General features: G+C 41.7%; 1 long non-coding RNA gene across 1 annotated transcript; it reads left to right on the forward strand.

The window, feature by feature from the left end:
- Nucleotides 1-328: 328 nt before the first annotated feature.
- Nucleotides 329-3488, forward strand: LOC139613264 (uncharacterized). Its single transcript, XR_011686713.1, has 2 exons — nucleotides 329-1036; nucleotides 2540-3488. It is a non-coding gene; the product is annotated as an uncharacterized lncRNA (long non-coding RNA).
- The last annotated feature ends 5578 nt before the right edge of the window (nucleotides 3489-9066 follow it).

Here is a 9066-nt window from a genome sequence, read left to right on the forward strand (position 1 = left end):
ACAATATCTATGGAGATGATTAAATATGACAAGTTAAATCACTGATGATTGATGATCACTGATGATGGAAGTAAGCTGCACAGTATCCACAGTAACATACTGTTTTTCAAAGTATGATCACATAAATTAATGCACACCCACCTATAGAATTTATTGCACAAGTCAGATCAGTTGCCAGACTCTGTAAGAAACCAATGTAACACCACAGGACATGAGACAAGAGACTGAGAGATCCATAACAGGCAGTATAGCGTACCCACCCTGAGTGAATCCTGTATTAACTATGTACCAGGTCAACGCTTTTAATTAAAAGCATTAGAGGGGGGGAAGGGGTTATGAGATTAAACTCATCTAAACTCTTGTGCTGTGTGTCAATTAGTATACTTCCAAACTTACACTTGCTATTCTATTCTTGTATAACTGTGTTCACATGAACAAGTATGGCACATGCAGTGCACCATAAGTATGCGGATGCAGTCAAAACAATGGTCACTTGCCCTCAGTGGCTGGCACCTTGGCTACCGGGGGCCACCAGTGAATTTTGAACCTTGTGAAAATGGCGACTGAGCAAAGAGGCGCTGATTGTGGCCTAATTTCCTCATTTTATGACACAGGAAGCACACGTGGGAAAGTTAAATGTTCACTTTCAAGTCAACGAAGCAAAGCAGTTTGAGTGCACAATGGCAGGGGGACAACACTGCCCTGTTGAAATCCACACACTATGCCAGTGGTTACGGTTGGGCACACAGTGTACTACATCTGAGAGTAATGACTGAAGTATTGCTGACGCTGGCTCACTGTCACGCTGTCATGACTTACTGGAACAGAGCCATTGTTAATGTTATTGGTAACACCTGTGCTTTCCCTGCTATAACGAGTCAAAACATCTGCTGTGAAAAAGGCCCAAGTTGTGTCTGAAGCCTCGGCCTCGTTCCCATCGTCCTCTACAACAAACACAACACCGTGTAGGGCCCCAGCTCCTGTGTTCCACTGTGTCTCTCCAGGTCCTGCAGGGTAACCGGCTGAATGGAGTCAGGTGTGTGGGCCATGTTTTAGCACACTTAGGCAATGCCTGTGTGTTACCATGGAGACAGTGGCGGGAGAAGCAGGAAAGAAACCTACAGTAGTTTAAAGAAAGCATATAGGCTGCAAAAATGATTGGTAAATGATTGATTATTGATTTCATTATTTACAAGTGTGCTTTTTCTACTGCAACATGTTAAGCTGTCTTCTGGTGAAAAAGGCCTTTTCTGTTCACTTGCTTTGTAATGGGTGGCTGCAGAAGTGGAATGTGATTTTATAAACAGCATCTGTTTGTTGTGACCACTGCACTGCAACAGTGTAGTGCAACTAAAGTTGAAATTTGAAAAGAAATTACATAAAATCTGAAAGGGAAAAAAAAAAAAAAAAAAAAGCTTGAAGTTTTGATTGCCAGGAAATCCACCGAGGGTGAATGTTTTCTTGCATCACTTTCTTTTATCGCAGTAGCTCTCTCTGTCCCTTTTCTCTGGCTCTCTTACTTTTTTGCAGACTCACTCTACCCACTCAGATGCATTCTGACAAAAACCTTTTAACTGTGGTGGGAGCAGCTGAGGTATGAGAGACATACCACCATACCACAAGGTCCGTCTAATCCTTTAAAATGCCTGCTTCAGGGTGTGCAGAGAGCCTGCTGGAAAATGTCTATCTCAACACTGGCCTGCTAACTGCAGCACTGTGTCCTCGTCAGAGCCATGATTACTACTGTAAAATGAGTGAGATTAATGACGTGATATAATGTGATTTCAACTTCAGGAGTTTAAGCCTCAGATTCATACTCCAAACCAGGCCCGGTGTCTGGATTGGAAGGTGCCTGGAGGGTTGCTGGTATAACTCCAGGTGAGAAAAAAAATCTGGAGAGGATGCCAAAAAAATTGCTCCAGCAAGTGGTGTCTGTAATGAAGTCAGAGCCCACTATAAATCAGATAAAATGAGTGAATTTGCTGGTTCTTTACCTTTGTAGCTCCATCTTTCCCTTCATAATTATATCCAACAACTTCAGGGCCAAACCAGACCGAACCGTCCAGACCTCAAACCCCCCCCCCCTTTTGAGGTCCTGCCCTGAAGCCCCCAGAACTACCCATATTTGCTTTAAGTCCTCAAAGCCAGAACCTGAGCCTCCCTCCTTCCACCACTAAATCAATCCCATCTCCAGCTTTAGATGCTCTGCCTAGCCTAATAACCTTTGCTCTAGCCCCAACTACCTCAGACCTCAAATGCCCCAGTCTCAGGTCTGGTTACATTCACTCAGTCACAGCTCCAGGTTTCCTTCCCCGGATCCTCCCTTCAGCAATATTAGCTTCAGCCTGGCTCAGTTCATGGCTCGGCCCAATCTAAACAAGGCCCTCGCCAGTGTAAAACAGGGTACACTTCATAAAAAGGTGATGTCAGCTGGCAGCGCAGACAGACGGGACTCTGTGCTCAGAGCATGTGACCGTGTGTGTCGGTGCATGCATGCCTGGATGTGTGAATGTTGTGTATATGTGTCACTCCAACCCAGGCTCCATCAACAGACAGTTTTCAGTGGGCTTCGCCGCTGACTTTGAAGTGATCTCATGGGAGCTATTAGCCAGAGCAACAGCCCTGCTAGAAGAAGAATGGCATCATGGAACAGAGAGGGGTGACAGCATTCAACAAGCACGTTTCTGGATGACAGGAACGGTTAATGACCGCTCACAAGCTGTCTGGAGCCAGTACAGTGCATTTTATGTATTGACCTGCCTACTTTTAAGACTATCTGAAAGATCTTTAACTCACCCACTGCAAAACACATCTGAAAATAATTTTTTTTGTTTGTAAAATGATTTACTTGATATAGTTTTTTTTATGTAAGTTCTGTAGTGTTTTTGATTTTGTAGGTTTGACCTAATTAGGAGAAAATTCAACTTTTTTCAGTCAGAAATCTTTTCAATGCTCAGTTTTTGTGATGTGACCTTTGCTTTTGGCTTTAAAATTTATCTCATTTATAATTTATATATATATATTTTTTTCACGCATTGAAAATGAAAATGTTATGCTAAAAAAGAAACACAATGGGCAGAGTTGGTTGGGGTGTGTTGCTTTATCTACCTGTGAGGAAAATCAAGGCCAATTTAAGAGGCAGATCTGTAAGACTGACGGCTTATCAGAACCAGAAACACAATGGATTTAACAGCTCTGGAAAGTTATCACGGGGGCAGTTATTTTTTCTGTCTTGATGATTGCATGGAAAACAGTACAATTATGTCAAGTAATATGCCCTATTGGACAGTGCAGCATTTGACCAGTTCATGTTGGATTATGCTGTGGCAAAAGTTGAGCCAGGTTTTGCTGGGCTCTGTGTGATTACTTTATTTCTCACACTAACCCTCAAACTAAACTATTCAGTGCCTGTATTAATGTACTTTACACTATTGTTTCAACTGAGTCGTCATTAAAATAAATATTTTTCATTCTTTTGCTTATAATAAGATTCTTATCATACTAAATGAGCTTTTTAAGCTATGGACATCATAATAGTGTTTGTTAATGTTTTCTACTCTGTCTTCCACCCTCAGTTTCTTCCTTTTGTTCTTTTCTGTCCCTTTTCTTTTCCAATTCTCCTCTCCTTCATCATGCTCTTCTTCCTCTCCTGTCCTCTGTTCCATCATGTCAACTTTTTCCTCCCACTTCTCTCTCATCCCCTCCATCTTTCAAACACACTGTGACACACAAATTGAGACACACACACACACACACACACACACACACACACACACTCAAATAATTTTGCACAGCGATTGAGGCACCACACCCTTGTGGAGTCACCCCTTGATGCATTATGAGGATACACCCCTGTTTGCCCTGGCTCACGTTCGAATTAGACACAGTTGACAAGAACTCATTTACCCATCAAGTGATATCAGTGAGAGCGACTTGGCGTTTTAGCAGTACCCACAGACAAACATTTACATGCAATCACACCATGAGAATTTACAGACAAATGAATCATCAAATATGCCAAGTTGCTCAGAGACTCATTTGCAAATGTTCTCCTCCTTTGTTGCTGTTTCTGGTGGATGGCTCAGTAAGGCCACTGCATTCCAGACTATTTTTCTTCTCATCTCTACAATATAAATTTGTACCATGTTTGGGAAGTTAAGTGTATTGAAAAAAGTCTGTCTGTTGTCTAAACTGTGCAGCTGCAAATTTGATGGCATTACTCAAAATCTTTTTCAACAGGCAAATATGTAGATATGAGAGGAAATTGGCATGAATTACCAACTCTTAAGTAAAAAAGAATTAATGTATAAAAAGTTTTTGTATGTTACTCATTAAGGAACATTTGTTTTGTCCTTGGAGACAAAGTAAAGAGTGCCTTTATGTTGTACAAGTGACATGCTGTAGGCTTTGCAGACTCGGAAAGTTGGAGCAGTCATCTTCTTTCTAAGAAGTGAGACACTTTAGGTATTTGGCCGTCTCTGCTCGCAGCTGCTGCGCTCCGCATGTGCGTAAGTCGGAGTGCATGTATATGTGTGTTACCATAGACACAGATAAACATGAATGCATATACATTGTAACCTGAAAAGTATTTCTATAATACAAGGTTTGTTTATGTATGTTTTCAGCAAAATCAGCATGCTGCAGTCTACGTGCATGTGTACTCTCACACGTCTCCATGTCAGAGAGCTTGCATGTGCTGATGTGTGTACGAGTTTCCGCCCAAACACAGAGTGTTTCCTAGAAGGCTTGCTAGCTGATGTGAAGCGTGGTGGTCTGGCTGTTGGGGCTGAAAGGAGGGGATTTTCCTCAGCAGCCTAATTACACCCAGCAATGATGTCATGAGGCAACCATGGGTCATGTTGTCAGGACGACAGGTAGTGTACAAACGCAGAGCTGCACAGGCTCAGTTTACTTTAACAGTTGCAGTTTGCAGCAGTAGACAGTTATGGTAGAAAGCACTGCTTCATGGTGCTTGATAACAACGTTTGATTTAGGTTATTTAAGCCTCCTGCTCTTTACATGTGCTGTCAGTTTTCATTTTCACACAGAAAGATGGTGTCAAGCACCTGATTTTGCTGCATTGTGAGAAAATTATAATCTGAACATGTTTGAGTGAATCTTTGACTAATTCAGCTGCAGCAAATACATACAGCTAAGTTATATGTTGAATTGTGAGAAATGCACACACTAACTGTCCTGCACTTTACCTGTCTGTGTAAACACTCCAATGCACACACACATTCTGGTAGGAAATCACACACATGCACACACGTCCTATGCTGCAGGATGTTTGTGTGTGTCAGTCTAATTGCCTCAAAACAATACTGTCTTTCTCTGCGCTGAGGGAGCTATAAGGATGCATGGCCAGATGTTGGCCAGGGTGGTTGTCTACCAGTTAGGACATTTAAACACACACGCACATAGACACACACACACACACAGTTTTTCCCTCAATGGGTTCCACATTTGATCAGGCAAAGTGACACACCACAGACCCACTATCTGCATTTAAAAATCCACACAAGCAGCACAGATGAATAAGCTCTCTGTCCAGATTTCTTGGAAGAGTGTAGACACACACACACACACACACATGCACATATCCCATCCACATTTTTACAGCACTTGTGCACCCTTATACATTGCTTTTAACATCTTGTCAGTGCTGAATTGACAGTCCAACCATCCTTTTCCGATTTGAGTTAAGGTCAGTGTCCTGAAAAGAATAGCAGCCTTTCACAGCATAAACCATAGCACTCGTTGGCTTGATGAACAATATTTGTGGTCTATTCACCCGTCTCCCACCACTGTCATATGGGAAACAATGTAAGCTGTCAGAGACTATGGCAATTTGTTAGTGATATGTTCATTGAGGGGAAAAGGGACAAAGATCCATTCACTCCAAAAAGCAAGAAAAGCACCGGACAAAGACACATTCATCACCAAAAAATAACGCTGAACAGAAACATACTCAACCCTCTAAAAGAAACAAGTGTGTAAGTTACCTCCAAAGCAGAAACCCTCAAAGCGGGTAAAAGTGACTAATGATTCATTCAGTGAGTAACATCCAGCACAAAGTGAATGAGATTCTGGGAAGAGAGAAGAAGAGAAGACAGTGCTGTTTATCAACCAAATACAGACCTGGCCAACAAACTGGAAACAACCTGGTAGTGATTTTACAAGACAAAAGGTAGTCTGTCTTTTCATTACACAATTCAAGCTCTACTATTGAACAATGTGCTATGCTGCATGTGCATGATGATGATATAATGGTGTATTTGGAGAGCGGAGGAGAGTTGGCTGCGCATGAGAAGAGAGGGAGATGGAGAGGCATGGAGAAACAGATATGGGAGCTCCTGGGGAGAGCGATGGGAAGACGAGAACTGGAGGGAGATTTATATAAAGGTAAGCAGACCCTCAAAGAGAGTCCGCTGGCAAGAAAGAGAGAAAGAAAGAAAGAAAGGTGAGAGGATGCTGAAAAGCAACAAGAGGAAGGTGAATGAAAAGGTGCACATAGGAGTAGGAGACATAGCATGAGAGAGCTCATAAATAAAACATCAAAATCACTACTATGGAGAGAATTGCTGCATGTGGTGTGAACAGAGCTGCTAACCTTCTCCAGTTGTGTTGGCAGAGAAAATTTAAATCTATCAACCTGCAATCAGCCCGCGTATATGATGCGGGGATACAATGTGTGTCGATTTGTTGACAGAGCCTGTGAGGTAAGCAGCACTGAATGAGTGAATAGAGTAATTATTTAAAAACACTTTAGCTGTATTTACACTGAGTAAACAGAAATATATAAATCATTGCATGCTTCAATGCAATCCAGTCCCTCATACAATGGTGAAATCCAGTGAGACCCACTGTACTGGGAGGTGACCCCCTCCAACATGCAGTCCAATTCCAGCCTGATGATAAACTGAGTTTCTATTTTGTTTTGCTTCATTCATTCTGTCTGTCATTGTGTTCATGTTAGCTGATTTTATGTTGGATGTGAGGATTATTCAGTTGTGTTTCACACTAACTGATCAGTAGCAAGTGATGTATGTGTCCCGCTCATGCCATTTTAGGTTGATACGGTAGACAATGGTTGCTAGTAAGTTAAGTGATACAGCTCTGTTGATGTCATCCACACTTTTCTGTTGCTATCTTCCATGTATGTACCTAGCTAGCTAGCTATCAGCTGTAAGATAACGTCCCTATTCTTAATCTCACCTGTGATTCTTTCTCAGACCATCAGAAACATCTGTCAGTGGGCACGATACCAGACGTACTTGAATCTCAGACCAGTTTGGACATGTGAGATTCAGAGGTGTGGAGCCATCGTGGTCCGTTTTAACACTACTGCCAGACAGTGCAGCATCAAAATACATCATAGTGTTGAGTAGAGAAGAGAAAAGAAGAAAATGATTCTGTGGGTGATTGAAAGTTGCAGAATGCTCAGTGCAACCAGTCCGCCAACCTGAGCAACCATCTAGGTGTTTTTTATTAATCCTCTGATATGACCCACACTACGTACATCACATACTACATCATCAGACTTTTCCTTTTGCTCCAGTCATCGTTACTACAGCTGCTGGATGTTGCCTAACAATGAAATGTTAGCTATGGGTCATAAAAACCTGCAGCACAGATGAGCTGTGGGCTCATTCTTTTACAGGACAGTCTGACAACTTGAATTCAACTGTTTTCTCAACTAGTTGCTCTAAAAAAAGGGCACAGAATAAAGAGATGATTCAACATCTCAGGAAGTAAATACTATAGCAGTTTCAACACTGCACTTTATTACACAAGGCATACAAGGCATTGTAACAGTTTCATTTAGTGTAGTAGATCTTTATTTCAATAATTATCAGAATATTCAAATCAGAATCAGCTCAATCTGAAAAAAGCATCATGTTAATACCTCAGCAGCTGAACTCCAAAGAAATTTAAGTGTGTTTGTACCTGTAAAACAGATGAAATCAGCCATTAGTCACACACCTCAAGCTGCTTCCTGTTTTGTTACAGCTTTTATCAGTTCCCATGAAATTCAAAAACACAGTTTGTGTCATTGCTGGAATTGTTGTTTAGTGAAAAGTGTGTATGAGAACGGTCGAGAAAGGTTTCTTTCATTTCAAAAGCCCATGCTGGAGTGCTGGATTCAAATCACTTACTGTGACGTATGCAAACAAGACATCTTGTCCCATTATTTTTTTCAGTGCTCATGAAAAACTTTGGTGGTAGTCATCAATTACATTTGAACTGAAAACATTTGGCCCGTGTAACCACAGCAACTGAGTTCTTTCTCCCTCCAAAGCCAAAATAAGTAAGTTCAGTGTGTCCTGGGACTCCTGGGTCATTAACACTTGCAGAAACCCCGTCGCATGTTTGGCCATAACACACCCACGTGCAAAGCTATCATTATTCTCCCTGCATCTCCTGCGCATGAGGCTGGGGTTCGCTTACGTCCACATACATGCTGTATTTCCTGGCATCTGTAATGTGTCACCTTTTCAGCAATAGAGGGAAAAGCTGCTTAGTTTCACCACTGACCTCAAAGAATTTCGACATGGGACAATGCATCATTAATGCACATGTTGCACTTTAAGAAAACATTTCTTTGATTAAGGAATCATGTCTCCTTTGGGTTAAAAATTTAAAAAGTAATCACCAAATTAGGATTGTAGAATATGTCATCAAAGGAAACTGACATTTTATTGGCTCCCTAATACAGTCGCATGTCACAAATTAGCAGCGCGAGGTACCAGATTAAGTTGTTCTAACAGGGAAATTAAGCAGGTTAAGGTTGAAATGGCCTGGAGGAATCTCTGCGGTGGTCAGGTCTTCCTATGTAAAATAAATAGAGGCTGAGCAGTTTATTTTCACTGTGGCTAAATAGGGGGAACTGAGGGAGAGAGCAAGAAAGAGAGGAAGAGGAGGAGAGAGAGAAAAGGGAGAAAGTGGTTTATTTTCACTGCAGCAAAATGGGTTTGTTTTAACTCTGCAGTGTTTTGAGTTGGAGTTATCCCCTGTGTGAGCCAAGCAGAAAGTCAGAGGGAGAGGGAAGGTGGACAGAGCGAC

Source organism: Trachinotus anak, unplaced genomic scaffold (genome assembly GCF_046630095.1).
Source record: "Trachinotus anak isolate AG129_WGS33_773 ecotype Australia unplaced genomic scaffold, CSIRO_AGI_Tana_v1 ptg000032l, whole genome shotgun sequence".
Lineage (NCBI taxonomy): Eukaryota > Metazoa > Chordata > Actinopteri > Carangiformes > Carangidae > Trachinotus > Trachinotus anak.